We start from the raw sequence: 19,678 nt of genomic DNA, 5'->3' as shown, positions 1-19,678 counted from the left end.
GGGGGGGATTATTTACAGGGGAATTGATATAGTTCGTGATGCCACGCGTGGTGTACGGTAATTGGGTGTACCACCGCTGCCGTTAGGAGTACCCGGGGTGATGGAGTGGGGCAGCAAGGTGTCGTTACCCTCCACGGGTAGGGGTAGGCCCCGGGACTCTGGATGGTGATGCGGGGACACAGTGTAGGGGTCAGTCGGGTACTCACTCAGCAATGAAGCAGACGCTGACAACAGGGTAAACCAAGTCTCTGACTGCCGCTGCCTCTCGAGGGGAGCTCGTCCGGGTCCCGTCACCTGCAGCACTGCCTGGTGGTCCGTGACCTGCCTCCTGGCACAAACGTTTAGATTGTCCGTTGTGGCCCGGTAGCTTGGAGCTTTCCGGGCCCCACTCCCCACTATGGCTAAGTGAAGGAGCTTTCTCTCAGGAGCTCACGCTTTGGATTTCAGTGGGCCGCTTGCTAGGAAAGCCCTATCCCTCTCGTTGCGCTAGTGCCCCCGATCTCTGAGCTTGGTGGGAACAGTCCATAAAGGCCCTGTCCTCCACAGGTTAATTGACGGGTTGCCTGAAGCTTCTCCCCGACCTAGAGTCCGTGTACCCCGACGTGCCTTTGGTCCTGGACCGGTGATAGGACCAGGCTGCTGATCGTCCTCCTTGATGGGTTCCAGGCACCTAGCCTTAATCCCCTGTGACCGGTGGTCCGACTCCTCTAGGTCCAGACCACCGTCTGCGACCTTGTTTACTTCTCCCCTGGGAGCTCCAATCCCAGCTTTCTCAGAGCTCCTCTCAGCTCAAGGGCTACCACTTGACTCACTTGACACCTCCCACCTTCCTGCCTGACCCCTAGGTGGGCGGCCCTATTCCTGCTTAAGCAGCCCACTGGTGTGCCTGACTGGTGTGGTGCAAGGCATATCTAGGATTTGTGAATGCTGATGGAGGCAGTACTGCAGGATGGAGACCCAGAACCATGGGGGGTTGAATATTGTGAATATTGCACGGGGAGGGCAGTTTGTGCAGTACCCTGTGACGACCTGAATAGTCCAGGGGCGTCACACTAGTAGCTAAAACCCTAGACCCAGTCCTTACACCAGCCCTAATCCTACTACTAGCCGTAAACCCAGTCCCAATCCTTACACGAGCCCCAATCCTACTAGTAGCTAAAACCCTAGACCCAGTCCTTACACCAGTCCCAATCCTACTACTAGCCGTAAACCCAGTCCCAATCCTTACACGAGCCCCAATCCTACTAGTAGCCATAACCCTAGACCCAGTCCTTACACCAGCCCCAATCCTACTAGTAGCCATAACTGTAGACCCAATCCTTACACCAGCCTCAATGCTACTGGTAGCCGTATCCCTAGACCCAGTCCTTACACCAGCCCCAATCCTATTACTAGCCATAATCCTAGACCCAATCCTTACACCAGCACCAATCCTACTAATAGCCATAACTGTAGACCCAGTCCTTACACCAGCCTCAATGCTACTACTAGCCTTAACCCTAGACCCAGTCCTTACACCAGCCTCAATCCTACTAATAGCCATAACTGTAGACCCAGTCCTTACACGAGCCCCAATCCTATTACTATCCATAACTGTAGACCCAGTCCTTACACCAGCCCCAATCCTATTACTAGCCATAACCCTAGACCCAGTCCTTACACCAGCCCCAATCCTACTAGTAGCCATAACTGTAGACCCAATCCTTACACCAGCCTCAATGCTACTGGTAGCCGTATCCCTAGACCCAGTCCTTACACCAGCCCCAATCCTATTACTAGCCATAATCCTAGACCCAATCCTTACACCAGCCCCAATCCTACTAATAGCCATAACTGTAGACCCAGTACTTACACCAGCCTCAATGCTACTACTAGCCTTAACCCTAGACCCAGTCCTTACACCAGCCTCAATCCTACTAGTAGCCATAACTGTAGACCCAGTCCTTACACCAGCCTCAATGCTACTACTAGCCTTAACCCTAGACCCAGTCCTTACACCAGCCTCAATCCTACTAGTAGCCATAACTGTAGACCCAGTCCTTACACCAGCCTCAATGCTACTACTAGCCTTAACCCTAGACCCAGTCCTTACACCAGCCTCAATCCTACTAGTAGCCATAACTGTAGATCCAGTCCTTACACCAGCCTCAATGCTACTACTAGCCATAACCCTAGACCCGGTCCTTACACCAGCCTCAATCCTACTAGTAGCCATAACTGTAGATCCAGTCCTTACACCAGCCTCAATCCTACTAATAGCCATAACCTTACAGAAAAATAATGTTGGTTCCTGGTATCAGCTATGTTGGCCGAGGCCACGCCCCTTCTGGTCACATGGGTATGACATCAGCACAGGTCCTTCTAGCCACTTAGTAAAACTCTTCTATAATGGAATTAGCATAAATAATAGATAGGGGGAGGACGAACAGGCAGGGGGGCGGGAATCACTATTAATACCTACCCCAGCTATCAGCTAATCGGTAGCTGCTGCCACTCAAAAAGCTGCTAATCATACAAACTTTACTTGCTTGTGTTTCAAAACCTATACATCCAAGCTGACAACTAAAGGTATGTATAGAATCAGCCTGATAGCGCCAGTATAGCACTGGATTTAGGTTATATAGGAAAATCCTGGTAGTTGTTGCGCTTTAAGCCTCTTTCTATTCTTTTTTTTAACTTCCCAAGTACCGGGAAATAGTCATCACTCCTTCGCACAAGCTTGAGATTTCCCCGTGAAGAGCTCCTCCGACATTTATACCAGAACCGCAGGCATTTTATCATTCATGCAAAAATAATAACAGCACATCCACTGCGATATGAGTCAATTAACGGCAATAAATATTAGAGGATCCATAATCAGCACCGGCGCATCGTACAAACGCGGCTCGTAATGTTGTGTTTTATTGACTTTCATGCTGGTGATGTAATCTGCCAGTCTATTACAGAGCGCGGGATGGAGGGATTGATTGGAGCAGGCAGCTGCAGATAAAAGCCTGTGTCAATCATTAGTTCTGCTAATTTACAGACAGGACCCGAAACACAAAGCAAATTATTCCACTCTAGAAGAAATCAAGGAACGTGATAATGGAAAGAGGAAGAAATGGATACGTTCCGTTAAGTATCGCGGTCTGGTTCATATTTCATGGTGTCATCCATTAACGGATATTTATTTTCCCGTATTTCATCTTCTCTGTTTGCTTTGCAGCTGGATATCATCTATTGTTCTCTGTTGTCAGCCCATTTTAGGTCTGCCACTCTCTCTATGCTCTGTGTCCTGACAATAATCTAAGACTAACTACCCTCCTCAATCCTAATCTCCTACTTCGATTTCTGAGGCTTCTCTCGTGCTGCCCCAGTTCTCTGGAATGCTCTAACCAGGGCAATCTGATTTATTTTCAACGATAACTATGACTTTGTGGATCATGTGTTTTTTTTCTTGATTTTTGTATTTTTCTTTTTTTCATGTAGATGGCTTCATCAACCTTTAACTGTTGTAAAACTAACGAATTGTGCTTTTATAAATACTGAGGAGCTCAGATTGGAGATTATGTATTGATAGGCTTCTGTTGATTGGAGTTGTAGCTTCACAAATGGTGGATTTCTACAGTTTGCACCAAAACAAGTGGGACCTAGGACATAAAGCAATGTCCTGTTTTCTGTCTCCCCAACTAGAAACTGGGGGTTCAAGGGATGATTACATTATTAATTGTTGTTTCTTCAAGGCTCAAAAATAACATCTGAGGTAGGAAAGTCACTTTAATTAACTGCACCCCTTCCTGATAATATTCTGTTGACCTGCAGCCACCACTAGGGGGAGTGCCGAGCATAAAGAGATACATGATAAGATGATCTCTGCAGCCACCACAAGGGGGAGATCCCTGTATACAGAGATACATGATAAGATCCTGTCTGCAGTCACCACTAGGGGGAGCTCCCTGTATACAGAGATACATGATAAAATCCTGTCTGCAGTCACCACTAGGGGGAGCTCCCTGTATACAGAGATACATGATAAAATCCTGTCTGCAGTCACCACTAGGGGGAGCTCCCTGTATACAGAGATACATGATAAGATCCTGTCTGCAGCCACCACTAGGGGGAGCTCCCTGTATACAGAGATACATGATAAGATCCTGTCTGCAGCCACCACTAGGGTAGCTGCCTGTATACAGAGATACATGATAAAATTCTGTCTGCAGTCACCACTAGGGGGAGCTCCCTGTATACAGAGATACATGATAAGATCCTGTCTGCAGCCAGCACTAGGGGGAGCTCCCTGTATACAGAGATACATGATAAGATCCTGTCTGCAGCCACTACTAGGGGGGGCTCCCTGTATACAGAGATATATAAGATTCTGACTGCAGTCACCACTAGGGGGAGCTCCCTGTATACAGAGATATATAAGATTCTGTCTAAAGCCACCACTAGGGGGAGATTCCTGTATACAGAGATACATGATAAGATCCTGTCTGCAGTCACCACTAGGGGGAGCTCCCTGTATACAGAGATACATGATAAGATCCTGTCTGCAGCCACCACTAGGGGGAGCTCCCTGTATACAGAGATACATGATAAGCTCCTGTCTGCAGCCACCACTAGGGGGAACTCCCTGTATACAGAGATACATGATAAGATCCTGTCTGCAGCCACCACTAGGGGGAGCTCCCTGTATACAGAGATACATGATAAGATTCTGTCTGCAGCCACCACTAGGGGGAGCTCCCTGTATACAGAGATACATGATAAGATCCTGTCTGTAGCCACAACTAGGGGGAGCTCCCTGTATACAGAGATATATAAGATTCTGACTGCAGTCACAACTAGGGGGAGCTCCCTGTATACAGAGATATATAAGATTCTGTCTGCAGTCACCACTAGGGGAAGCTCCCTGCATAGCGATACATGATAAGATCCTGTCTGCAGCCACCACTAGGGGGAGCTCCCTGTATACAGAGATACATGATAACATTCTGTCTACAGTCACCACTAGGGGGAGCTCCCTGTATACAGAGATACATGATAAGATCCTGTCTGCAGCCACCACTAGGGGGAGCTCCCTGTATACAGAGATACATGATAAGATCCTGTCTGCAGCCACCACTAGGGGGAGCTCCCTGTATACAGAGATATATAAGATTCTGTCTGCAGTCACCACTAGGGGGAGCTCCCTGTATACAGAGATACATGATAAGATCCTGTCTGCAGCCACCACTAGGGGGAGCTCCCTGTATACAGAGATATATGATAAGCTCCTGTCTGCAGCCACCACTAGGGGGAGCTCCCTGTATACAGAGATACATGATAAGATCCTGTCTGCAGCCACCACTAGGGGGAGCTCCCTGTATACAGAGATACATGATAGGATCCTGTCTGCAGCCAGCACTAGGGGGAGCTCCCTGTATACAGAGATACATGATAAGATCCTGTCTGCAGCCACTACTAGGGGGAGCTCCCTGTATACAGAGATATATAAGATTCTGACTGCAGTCACCACTAGGGGGAGCTCCCTGTATACAGAGATATATAAGATTCTGTCTGCAGTCACCACTAGGGGGAGCTCCCTGTATACAGAGATACATGATAAGATCCTGTCTGCAGCCACCACTAGGGGGAGCTCCCTGTATACAGAGATACATGATAAGATTCTGTCTGCAGCCACCACTAGGGGGAGCTCCCTGTATACAGAGATACATGATAAGATCCTGTCTGTAGCCACAACTAGGGGGAGCTCCCTGCATAGAGATACATGATAAGATCCTGTCTGCAGCCACCACTAGGGGGAGCTCCCTGTATACAGAGATACATGATAACATTCTGTCTACAGTCACCACTAGGGGGAGCTCCCTGTATACAGAGATACATGATAAGATCCTGTCTGCAGCCACCACTAGGGGGAGCTCCCTGTATACAGAGATACATGATAAGATCCTGTCTGCAGCCACCACTAGGGGGAGCTCCCTGTATACAGAGATATATAAGATTCTGACTGCAGTCACTACTAGGGGGAGCTCCCTGTATACAGAGATATATAAGATTCTGTCTGCAGTCACCACTAGGGGGAGCTCCCTGTATACAGAGATACATGATAAGATTCTGTCTGCAGCCACCACTAGGGGGAGCTCCCTGTATACAGAGATATATGATAAGCTCCTGTCTGCAGCCACCACTAGGGGGAGCTCCCTGTATACAGAGATACATGATAAGATCCTGTCTGCAGCCACCACTAGGGGGAGCTCCCTGTATACAGAGATACATGATAGGATCCTGTCTGCAGCCACCACTAGGGGGAGCTCCCAGTATACAGAGATACATGATAAGATCCTGTCTGCAGCCACCACTAGGGGGAGCTCCCTGTATACAGAGATACATGATAGGATCCTGTCTGCAGCCAGCACTAGGGGGAGCTCCCTGTATACAGAGATACATGATAAGATCCTGTCTGCAGCCACTACTAGGGGGAGCTCCCTGTATACAGAGATATATAAGATTCTGACTGCAGTCACCACTAGGGGGAGCTCCCTGTATACAGAGATATATAAGATTCTGTCTGCAGTCACCACTAGGGGGAGCTCCCTGTATACAGAGATACATGATAAGATCCTGTCTGCAGCCACCACTAGGGGGAGCTCCCTGTATACAGAGATACATGATAAGCTCCTGTCTGCAGCCACCACTAGGGGGAACTCCCTGTATACAGAGATACATGATAAGATCCTGTCTGCAGCCACCACTAGGGGGAGCTCCCTGTATACAGAGATACATGATAAGATCCTGTCTGTAGCCACAACTAGGGGGAGCTCCCTGTATACAGAGATATATAAGATTCTGACTGCAGTCACAACTAGGGGGAGCTCCCTGTATACAGAGATATATAAGATTCTGTCTGCAGTCACCACTAGGGGGAGCTCCCTGCATAGAGATACATGATAAGATCCTGTCTGCAGCCACCACTAGGGGGAGCTCCCTGTATACAGAGATACATGATAACATTCTGTCTACAGTCACCACTAGGGGGAGCTCCCTGTATACAGAGATACATGATAAGATCCTGTCTGCAGCCACCACTAGGGGGAGCTCCCTTTATACAGAGATACATGATAAGATCCTGTCTGCAGCCACCACTAGGGGGAGCTCCCTGTATACAGAGATATATAAGATTCTGACTGCAGTCACAACTAGGGGGAGCTCCCTGTACACAGAGATATATAAGATTCTGTCTGCAGTCACCACTAGGGGGAGCTCCCTGTATACAGAGATACATGATAAGATCCTGTCTGCAGCCACCACTAGGGGGAGCTCCCTGTATACAGAAATATATGATAAGCTCCTGTCTGCAGCCACCAATAGGGGGAGCTCCCTGTATACAGAGATACATGATAAGATCCTGTCTGCAGCCACCACTAGGGGGAGCTCCCTGTATACAGAGATACATGATAGGATCCTGTCTGCAGCCAGCACTAGGGGGAGCTCCCTGTATACAGAGATACATGATAAGATCCTGTCTGCAGCCACTACTAGGGGGAGCTCCCTGTATACAGAGATATATAAGATTCTGACTGCAGTCACCACTAGGGGGAGCTCCCTGTATACAGAGATATATAAGATTCTGTCTGCAGTCACCACTAGGGGGAGCTCCCTGTATACAGAGATACATGATAAGATCCTGTCTGCAGCCACCACTAAGGGGAGCTCCCTGTATACAGAGATACATGATAAGATTCTGTCTGCAGCCACCACTAGGGGGAGCTCCCTGTATACAGAGATACATGATAAGATCCTGTCTGTAGCCACAACTAGGGGGAGCTCCCTGCATAGAGATACATGATAAGATCCTGTCTGCAGCCACCACTAGGGGGAGCTCCCTGTATACAGAGATACATGATAACATTCTGTCTACAGTCACCACTAGGGGGAGCTCCCTGTATACAGAGATACATGATAAGATCCTGTCTGCAGCCACCACTAGGGGGAGTTCCCTGTATACAGAGATACATGATAAGATCCTGTCTGCAGCCACCACTAGGGGGAGCTCCCTGTATACAGAGATATATAAGATTCTGACTGCAGTCACTACTAGGGGGAGCTCCCTGTATACAGAGATATATAAGATTCTGTCTGCAGTCACCACTAGGGGGAGCTCCCTGTATACAGAGATACATGATAAGATCCTGTCTGCAGCCACCACTAGGGGGAGCTCCCTGTATACAGAGATACATGATAAGATCCTGTCTGCAGCCACCACTAGGGGGAGCTCCCTGTATACAGAGATACATGATAGGATCCTGTCTGCAGCCACCACTAGGGGGAGCTCCCTGTATACAGAGATACATGATAAGATCCTGTCTGCAGCCACCACTAGGGGGAGCTCCCTGTATACAGAGATACATGATAGGATCCTGTCTGCAGCCAGCACTAGGGGGAGCTCCCTGTATACAGAGATACATGATAAGATCCTGTCTGCAGCCACTACTAGGGGGAGCTCCCTGTATACAGAGATATATAAGATTCTGTCTGCAGTCACCACTAGGGGGAGCTCCCTGTATACAGAGATACATGATAAGATCCTGTCTGCAGCCACCACTAGGGGGAGCTCCCTGTATACAGAGATACATGATAAGCTCCTGTCTGCAGCCACCACTAGGGGGAACTCCCTGTATACAGAGATACATGATAAGATCCTGTCTGCAGCCACCACTAGGGGGAGCTCCCTGTATACAGAGATACATGATAAGATTCTGTCTGCAGCCACCACTAGGGGGAGCTCCCTGTATACAGAGATACATGATAAGATCCTGTCTGTAGCCACAACTAGGGGGAGCTCCCTGCATAGAGATACATGATAAGATCCTGTCTGCAGCCACCACTAGGGGGAGTTCCCTGTATACAGAGATACATGATAACATTCTGTCTACAGTCACCACTAGGGGGAGCTCCCTGTATACAGAGATACATTATAAGATCCTGTCTGCAGCCACCACTAGGGGGAGCTCCCTGTATACAGAGATACATGATAAGATCCTGTCTGCAGCCACCACTAGGGGGAGCTCCCTGTATACAGAGATATATAAGATTCTGACTGCAGTCACCACTAGGGGGAGCTCCCTGTATACAGAGATATATAAGATTCTGTCTGCAGTCACCACTAGGGGGAGCTCCCTGTATACAGAGATACATGATAAGATCCTGTCTGCAGCCACCACTAGGGGGAGCTCCCTGTATACAGAGATATATGATAAGCTCCTGTCTGCAGCCACCACTAGGGGGAGCTCCCTGTATACAGAGATACATGATAAGATCCTGTCTGCAGCCACCACTAGGGGGAGCTCCCTGTATACAGAGATACATGATAAGATCCTGTCTGCAGCCACCACTAGGGGGAGCTCCCTGTATACAGAGATATATAAGATTCTGACTGCAGTCACCACTAGGGGGAGCTCCCTGTATACAGAGATATATAAGATTCTGTCTGCAGTCACCACTAGGGGGAGCTCCCTGTATACAGAGATACATGATAAGATCCTGTCTGCAGCCACCACTAGGGGGAGCTCCCTGTATACAGAGATATATGATAAGCTCCTGTCTGCAGCCACCACTAGGGGGAGCTCCCTGTATACAGAGATACATGATAAGATCCTGTCTGCAGCCACCACTAGGGGGAGCTCCCTGTATACAGAGATACATGATAGGATCCTGTCTGCAGCCACCACTAGGGGGAGCTCCCTGTATACAGAGATACATGATAAGATCCTGTCTGCAGCCACCACTAGGGGGAGCTCCCTGTATACAGAGATATATGATAAGATCCTGTCTGCAGCCACCACTAGGGGGAGCTCCCTGTATACAGAGATACATGATAAGATCCTGTCTGCAGCCACCACTAGGGGGAGCTCCCTGTATACAGAGATATATGATAAGATCCTGTCTGCAGCCACCACTAGGGGGAGCTCCCTGTATACAGAGATATATGATAAGCTCCTGTCTGCAGCCACCACTAGAGGGAGCTCCCTGTATACAGAGATACATGATAAGATCCTGTCTGCAGCCACCACTAGGGGGAGCTCCCTGTATACAGAGATACATGATAGCATCCTGTCTGCAGCCACCACTAGGGGGAGCTCCCTGTATACAGAGATATATAAGATTCTGACTGCAGTCACCACTAGGGGGAGCTCCCTGTATACAGAGATATATAAGATTCTGTCTGCAGTCACCACTAGGGGGAGCTCCCTGTATACAGAGATATATGATAAGCTCCTGTCTGCAGCCACCACTAGGGGGAGCTCCCTGTATACAGAGATACATGATAAGATCCTGTCTGCAGCCACCACTAGGGGGAGCTCCCTGTATACAGAGATATATGATAAGATCCTGTCTGCAGCCACCACTAGGGGGAGCTCCCTGTATACAGAGATACATGATAAGATCCTGTCTGCAGCCACCACTAGGGGGATCTCCCTGTATACAGCGATATATGATAAGATCCTGTCTGCAGCCACCACTAGGGGGAGCTCCCTGTATACAGAGATATATGATAAGCTCCTGTCTGCAGCCACCACTAGGGGGAGCTCCCTGTATACAGAGATACATGATAAGATCCTGTCTGCAGCCACCACTAGGGGGAGCTCCCTGTATACAGAGATACATGATAGCATCCTGTCTGCAGCCACCACTAGGGGGAGCTCCCTGTATACAGAGATACATGATAAGATTCTGTCTGCAGCCACCACTAGGGGGAGCTCCCTGTATACAGAGATATATAAGATTCTGACTGCAGTCACCACTAGGGGGAGCTCCCTGTATACAGAGATATATAAGATTCTGTCTGCAGTCACTACTAGGGGGAGCTCCCTGTATACCGAGATATATGATAAGTTCCTGTCTGCAGCCACCACTAGGGGGAGCTCCCTGTATACAGAGATACATGATAAGATCCTGTATGCAGCCACCACTAGGGGGAGCTCCCTGTATAAAGAGATACATGATAAGGTCCTGTCTGCAGCCACCACTAGGGGGAGCTCCCTGTATACAGAGATACATGATAAGATCCTGTCTGCAGCCACCACTAGGGGGAGCTCCCTGTATACAGAGATACATGATAAGATCCTGTCTGCAGCCACCACTAGGGGGAGCTCCCTGTATACAGAGATACATGATAAGGTCCTGTCTGCAGCCACCACTAGGGGGAGCTCCCTGTATACAGAGATACATGATAAGATCCTGTCTGCAGCCACCACTAGGGGGAGCTCCCTGTATACAGAGATACATGATAAGATTCTATCTGCAGTCACCACTAGGGGGAGCTCCCTGTATACAGAGATACATGATAAGATTCTGTCTGCAGCCACCACTAGGGGGAGCTCCCTGTATACAGAGATACAGGATAAGATTCTATCTTCAGTCACCACTAGGGGGAGCTCCCTGTATACAGAGATACATGATAGGATTCTCTCTGCAGCCACCACTAGGGGGAGCTCCCTGTATACAGATATACATGATAAGATCCTGTCTGCAGCCACCACTAGGGGGAGCTCCCTGTATACAGAGATATATGATAAGCTCCTGTCTGCAGCCACCACTAGGGGGAGCTCCCTGTATACAGAGATACATGATAAGATCCTGTCTGCAGCCACCACTAGGGGGAGCTCCCTGTATACAGAGATACATGATAGGATCCTGTCTGCAGCCAGCACTAGGGGGAGCTCCCTGTATACAGAGATACATGATAAGATCCTGTCTGCAGCCACTACTAGGGGGAGCTCCCTGTATACAGAGATATATAAGATTCTGACTGCAGTCACCACTAGGGGGAGCTCCCTGTATACAGAGATATATAAGATTCTGTCTGCAGTCACCACTAGGGGGAGCTCCCTGTATACAGAGATACATGATAAGATCCTGTCTGCAGCCACCACTAGGGGGAGCTCCCTGTATACAGAGATACATGATAAGATTCTGTCTGCAGCCACCACTAGGGGGAGCTCCCTGTATACAGAGATACATGATAAGATCCTGTCTGTAGCCACAACTAGGGGGAGCTCCCTGCATAGAGATACATGATAAGATCCTGTCTGCAGCCACCACTAGGGGGAGCTCCCTGTATACAGAGATACATGATAACATTCTGTCTACAGTCACCACTAGGGGGAGCTCCCTGTATACAGAGATACATGATAAGATCCTGTCTGCAGCCACCACTAGGGGGAGCTCCCTGTATACAGAGATATATAAGATTCTGACTGCAGTCACTACTAGGGGGAGCTCCCTGTATACAGAGATATATAAGATTCTGTCTGCAGTCACCACTAGGGGGAGCTCCCTGTATACAGAGACACATGATAAGATTCTGTCTGCAGCCACCACTAGGGGGAGCTCCCTGTATACAGAGATATATGATAAGCTCCTGTCTGCAGCCACCACTAGGGGGAGCTCCCTGTATACAGAGATACATGATAAGATCCTGTCTGCAGCCACCACTAGGGGGAGCTCCCTGTATACAGAGATACATGATAGGATCCTGTCTGCAGCCACCACTAGGGGGAGCTCCCAGTATACAGAGATACATGATAAGATCCTGTCTGCAGCCACCACTAGGGGGAGCTCCCTGTATACAGAGATACATGATAGGATCCTGTCTCCAGCCAGCACTAGGGGGAGCTCCCTGTATACAGAGATACATGATAAGATCCTGTCTGCAGCCACTACTAGGGGGAGCTCCCTGTATACAGAGATATATAAGATTCTGACTGCAGTCACCACTAGGGGGAGCTCCCTGTATACAGAGATATATAAGATTCTGTCTGCAGTCACCACTAGGGGGAGCTCCCTGTATACAGAGATACATGATAAGATCCTGTCTGCAGCCACCACTAGGGGGAGCTCCCTGTATACAGAGATACATGATAAGCTCCTGTCTGCAGCCACCACTAGGGGGAACTCCCTGTATACAGAGATACATGATAAGATCCTGTCTGCAGCCACCACTAGGGGGAGCTCCCTGTATACAGAGATACATGATAAGATTCTGTCTGCAGCCACCACTAGGGGGAGCTCCCTGTATACAGAGATACATGATAAGATCCTGTCTGTAGCCACAACTAGGGGGAGCTCCCTGTATACAGAGATATATAAGATTCTGACTGCAGTCACAACTAGGGGGAGCTCCCTGTATACAGAGATATATAAGATTCTGTCTGCAGTCACCACTAGGGGGAGCTCCCTGCATAGAGATACATGATAAGATCCTGTCTGCAGCCACCACTAGGGGGAGCTCCCTGTATACAGAGATACATGATAACATTCTGTCTACAGTCACCACTAGGGGGAGCTCCCTGTATACAGAGATACATGATAAGATCCTGTCTGCAGCCACCACTAGGGGGAGCTCCCTGTATACAGAGATACATGATAAGATCCTGTCTGCAGCCACCACTAGGGGGAGCTCCCTGTATACAGAGATATATAAGATTCTGACTGCAGTCACAACTAGGGGGAGCTCCCTGTACACAGAGATATATAAGATTCTGTCTGCAGTCACCACTAGGGGGAGCTCCCTGTATACAGAGATACATGATAAGATCCTGTCTGCAGCCACCACTAGGGGGAGCTCCCTGTATACAGAAATATATGATAAGCTCCTGTCTGCAGCCACCACTAGGGGGAGCTCCCTGTATACAGAGATACATGATAAGATCCTGTCTGCAGCCACCACTAGGGGGAGCTCCCTGTATACAGAGATACATGATAGGATCCTGTCTGCAGCCAGCACTAGGGGGAGCTCCCTGTATACAGAGATACATGATAAGATCCTGTCTGCAGCCACTACTAGGGGGAGCTCCCTGTATACAGAGATATATAAGATTCTGACTGCAGTCACCACTAGGGGGAGCTCCCTGTATACAGAGATATATAAGATTCTGTCTGCAGTCACCACTAGGGGGAGCTCCCTGTATACAGAGATACATGATAAGATCCTGTCTGCAGCCACCACTAAGGGGAGCTCCCTGTATACAGAGATACATGATAAGATTCTGTCTGCAGCCACCACTAGGGGGAGCTCCCTGTATACAGAGATACATGATAAGATCCTGTCTGTAGCCACAACTAGGGGGAGCTCCCTGCAAAGAGATACATGATAAGATCCTGTCTGCAGCCACCACTAGGGGGAGCTCCCTGTATACAGAGATACATGATAACATTCTGTCTACAGTCACCACTAGGGGGAGCTCCCTGTATACAGAGATACATGATAAGATCCTGTCTGCAGCCACCACTAGGGGGAGCTCCCTGTATACAGAGATACATGATAAGATCCTGTCTGCAGCCACCACTAGGGGGAGCTCCCTGTATACAGAGATATATAAGATTCTGACTGCAGTCACTACTAGGGGGAGCTCCCTGTATACAGAGATATATAAGATTCTGTCTGCAGTCACCACTAGGGGGAGCTCCTTGTATACAGAGATACATGATAAGATCCTGTCTGCAGCCACCACTAGGGGGAGCTCCCTGTATACAGAGATATATGATAAGCTCCTGTCTGCAGCCACCACTAGGGGGAGCTCCCTGTATACAGAGATACATGATAAGATCCTGTCTGCAGCCACCACTAGGGGGAGCTCCCTGTATACAGAGATACATGATAGGATCCTGTCTGCAGCCACCACTAGGGGGAGCTCCCTGTATACAGAGATACATGATAAGATCCTGTCTGCAGCCACCACTAGGGGGAGCTCCCTGTATACAGAGATACATGATAGGATCCTGTCTGCAGCCAGCACTAGGGATAGCTCCCTGTATACAGAGATACATGATAAGATCCTGTCTGCAGCCACTACTAGGGGGAGCTCCCTGTATACAGAGATATATAAGATTCTGACTGCAGTCACCACTAGGGGAGCTCCCTGTATACAGAGATATATAAGATTCTGTCTGCAGTCACCACTAGGGGGAGCTCCCTGTATACAGAGATACATGATAAGATCCTGTCTGCAGCCACCACTAGGGGGAGCTCCCTGTATACAGAGATACATGATAAGCTCCTGTCTGCAGCCACCACTAGGGGGAACTCCCTGTATACAGAGATACATGATAAGATCCTGTCTGCAGCCACCACTAGGGGGAGCTCCCTGTATACAGAGATACATGATAAGATTCTGTCTGCAGCCACCACTAGGGGGAGCTCCCTGTATACAGAGATACATGATAAGATCCTGTCTGTAGCCACAACTAGGGGGAGCTCCCTGCATAGAGATACATGATAAGATCCTGTCTGCAGCCACCACTAGGGGGAGTTCCCTGTATACAGAGATACATGATAACATTCTGTCTACAGTCACCACTAGGGGGAGCTCCCTGTATACAGAGATACATTATAAGATCCTGTCTGCAGCCACCACTAGGGGGAGCTCCCTGTATACAGAGATACATGATAAGATCCTGTCTGCAGCCACCACTAGGGGGAGCGCCCTGTATACAGAGATATATAAGATTCTGACTGCAGTCACCACTAGGGGGAGCTCCCTGTATACAGAGATATATAAGATTCTGTCTGCAGTCACCACTAGGGGGAGCTCCCTGTATACAGAGATACATGATAAGATCCTGTCTGCAGCCACCACTAGGGGGAGCTCCCTGTATACAGAGATATATGATAAGCTCCTGTCTGCAGCCACCACTAGGGGGAGCTCCCTGTATACAGAGATACATGATAAGATCCTGTCTGCAGCCACCACTAGGGGGAGCTCCCTGTATACAGAGATACATGATAAGATCCTGTCTGCAGCCACCACTAGGGGGAGCTCCCTGTATACAGAGATATATAAGATTCTGACTGCAGTCACCACTAGGGGGAGCTCCCTGTATACAGAGATATATAAGATTCTGTCTGCAGTCACCACTAGGGGGAGCTCCCTGTATACAGAGATACATGATAAGATCCTGTCTGCAGCCACCACTAGGGGGAGCTCCCTGTATACAGAGATATATGATAAGCTCCTGTCTGCAGCCACCACTAGGGGGAGCTCCCTGTATACAGAGATACATGATAAGATCCTGTCTGCAGCCACCACTAGGGGGAGCTCCCTGTATACAGAGATACATGATAGGATCCTGTCTGCAGCCACCACTAGGGGGAGCTCCCTGTATACAGAGATACATGATAAGATCCTGTCTGCAGCCACCACTAGGGGGAGCTCCCTGTATACAGAGATATATGATAAGATCCTGTCTGCAGCCACCACTAGGGGGAGCTCCCTGTATACAGAGATACATGATAAGATCCTGTCTGCAGCCACCACTAGGGGGAGCTCCCTGTATACAGAGATATATGATAAGATCCTGTCTGCAGCCACCACTAGGGGGAGCTCCCTGTATACAGAGATATATGATAAGCTCCTGTCTGCAGCCACCACTAGGGGGAGCTCCCTGTATACAGAGATACATGATAAGATCCTGTCTGCAGCCACCACTAGGGGGAGCTCCCTGTATACAGAGATACATGATAGCATCCTGTCTGCAGCCACCACTAGGGGGAGCTCCCTGTATACAGAGATATATAAGATTCTGACTGCAGTCACCACTAGGGGGAGCTCCCTGTATACAGAGATATATAAGATTCTGTCTGCAGTCACCACTAGGGGGAGCTCCCTGTATACAGAGATATATGATAAGCTCTTGTCTGCAGCCACCACTAGGGGGAGCTCCCTGTATACAGAGTTACATGATAAGATCCTGTCTGCAGCCACCACTAGGGGGAGCTCCCTGTATACAGAGATATATGATAAGATCCTGTCTGCAGCCACCACTAGGGGGAGCTCCCTGTATACAGAGATACATGATAAGATCCTGTCTGCAGCCACCACTAGGGGGAGCTCCCTGTATACAGCGATATATGATAAGATCCTGTCTGCAGCCACCACTAGGGGGAGCTCCCTGTATACAGAGATATATGATAAGCTCCTGTCTGCAGCCACCACTAGGGGGAGCTCCCTGTATACAGAGATACATGATAAGATCCTGTCTGCAGCCACCACTAGGGGGAGCTCCCTGTATACAGAGATACATGATAGCATCCTGTCTGCAGCCACCACTAGGGGGAGCTCCCTGTATACAGAGATACATGATAAGATTCTGTCTGCAGCCACCACTAGGGGGAGCTCCCTGTATACAGAGATATATAAGATTCTGACTGCAGTCACCACTAGGGGGAGCTCCCTGTATACAGAGATATATAAGATTCTGTCTGCAGTCACTACTAGGGGGAGCTCCCTGTATACCGAGATATATGATAAGTTCCTGTCTGCAGCCACCACTAGGGGGAGCTCCCTGTATACAGAGATACATGATAAGATCCTGTATGCAGCCACCACTAGGGGGAGCTCCCTGTATAAAGAGATACATGATAAGGTCCTGTCTGCAGCCACCACTAGGGGGAGCTCCCTGTATACAGAGATACATGATAAGATCCTGTCTGCAGCCACCACTAGGGGGAGCTCCCTGTATACAGAGATACATGATAAGATCCTGTCTGCAGCTACCACTAGGGGGAGCTCCCTGTATACAGAGATACATGATAAGGTCCTGTCTGCAGCCACCACTAGGGGGAGCTCCCTGTATACAGAGATACATGATAAGATCCTGTCTGCAGCCACCACTAGGGGGAGCTCCCTGTATACAGAGATACATGATAAGATTCTATCTGCAGTCACCACTAGGGGGAGCTCCCTGTATACAGAGATACATGATAAGATTCTGTCTGCAGCCACCACTAGGGGGAGCTCCCTGTATACAGAGATACAGGATAAGATTCTATCTTCAGTCACCACTAGGGGGAGCTCCCTGTATACAGAGATACATGATAGGATTCTGTCTGCAGCCACCACTAGGGGGAGCTCCCTGTATACAGATATACATGATAAGATCCTGTCTGCAGCCACCACTAGGGGGAGCTCCCTGTATACAGAGATACATGATAGGATCCTGTCTGCAGCCACCACTAGGGGGAGCTCCCTGTATACAGAGATACATGATAAGATCCTGTCTGCAGCCACCACTAGGGGGAGCTCCCTGTATACAGAGATACATGATAAGATCCTGTCTGCAGCCACCACTAGGGGGAGCTCCCTGTATACAGAGATATGATAGGATTCTGTCTGCAGCCACCACTAGGGGGAGCTCCCTGTATACAGAGATACATGATAAGATCCTGTCTGCAGCCACCACTAGGGGGAGCTCCCTGTATACAGAGATACATGATAAGATCCTGTCTGCAGACACCACTAGGGGGAGCTCCCTGTATACAGAGATACATGATAAGATCCTGTCTGCAGCCACCACTAGGGGGAGCTCCCTGTATACAGAGATACATGATAAGATCCTGTCTGCGGATACCACTAGGGGGAGCTCCCTGTATACAGAGACACATGATAAGATCCTGTCTGCAGCCACCACTAGGGGGAGCTCCCTGTATACAGAGATACATGATAAGATCCTGTCTGCAGCCACCACTAGGGGGAGCTCCCTGTATACAGAGATACATGATAAGATCCTGTCTGCAGCCACCACTAGAGGGAGCTCCCTGTATACAGAGATACATAAGATCCTGTCTGCAGACACCACTAGGGGGAGCTCCCTGTATACAGAGATACATGATAAGATTCTGTCTGCAGTCACCACTAGAGGGAGCTCCCTGTATACAGAGATACATGATAAGATCCTGTCTGCAGTCACCACTAGAGGGAGCTCCCTGTATACAGAGATACATGATTAGATCCTGTCTGCAGCCACCACTAGGGGACCTCCCTGTATACAGACATACATGATAAGATCTGTCTGCAGCCACCACTAGGGGGAGCTCCTGTATACAGAGATACATGATAAGACCCTGTCTGCAGCCACCACTAGAGGGAGCTCCCTGTATACAGAGATACATGATTAGATCCTGTCTGCAGCCACCACTAGGGGGAGCTCCCTGTATACAGAGATACATGATAAGATCTGTCTGCAGCCACCACTAGGGGGAGCTCCCTGTATACAGAGATACATGATAAGATCCTGTCTGCAGCCACCACTAGGGGGAGCTCCCTGTATACAGAGATACATGATAAGATTCTGTCTGCAGTCACCACTAGGGGGAGCTCCTGTATACAGAGATACATGATAAGATCCTGTCTGCAGCCACCACTAGGGGGAGCTCCCTGTCTACAGAGATACATGATAAGATTCTGTCTGCAGCCACCACTAGGGGGAGCTCCCTGTATACAGAGATACATGATAAGATCTGTCTGCAGCCACCACTAGGGGGAGCTCCCTGTATACAGAGATACATGATAAGATTCTGTCTGCAGCAACCACTAGGGGGAGCTCCCTGTATACAGAGATACATGATAAGATTCTGTCTGCAGTCACCACTAGGGGGAGCTCCTGTATACAGAGATACATGATAAGACCCTGTCTGCAGCCACCACTAGAGGGATCTCCCTGTATACAGAGATACATGATTAGATCCTGTCTGCAGCCACCACTAGGGGGCGCTCCCTGTATACAGAGATACATGATGAGATCCTCTCTGCAGTCACCACTAGGGGGAGCTCCCTGTATACAGAGATACATGATGAGATTCTGTCTGCAGTCACCACTAGGGGGAGCTCCCTGTATACAGAGGTACATGATAAGATTC

This window comes from Anomaloglossus baeobatrachus, chromosome 7 (genome assembly GCF_048569485.1).
Source record: "Anomaloglossus baeobatrachus isolate aAnoBae1 chromosome 7, aAnoBae1.hap1, whole genome shotgun sequence".
In the NCBI taxonomy this organism is placed as follows: Eukaryota; Metazoa; Chordata; class Amphibia; order Anura; family Aromobatidae; genus Anomaloglossus; species Anomaloglossus baeobatrachus.
This window is presented reverse-complemented; position numbering follows the sequence as displayed.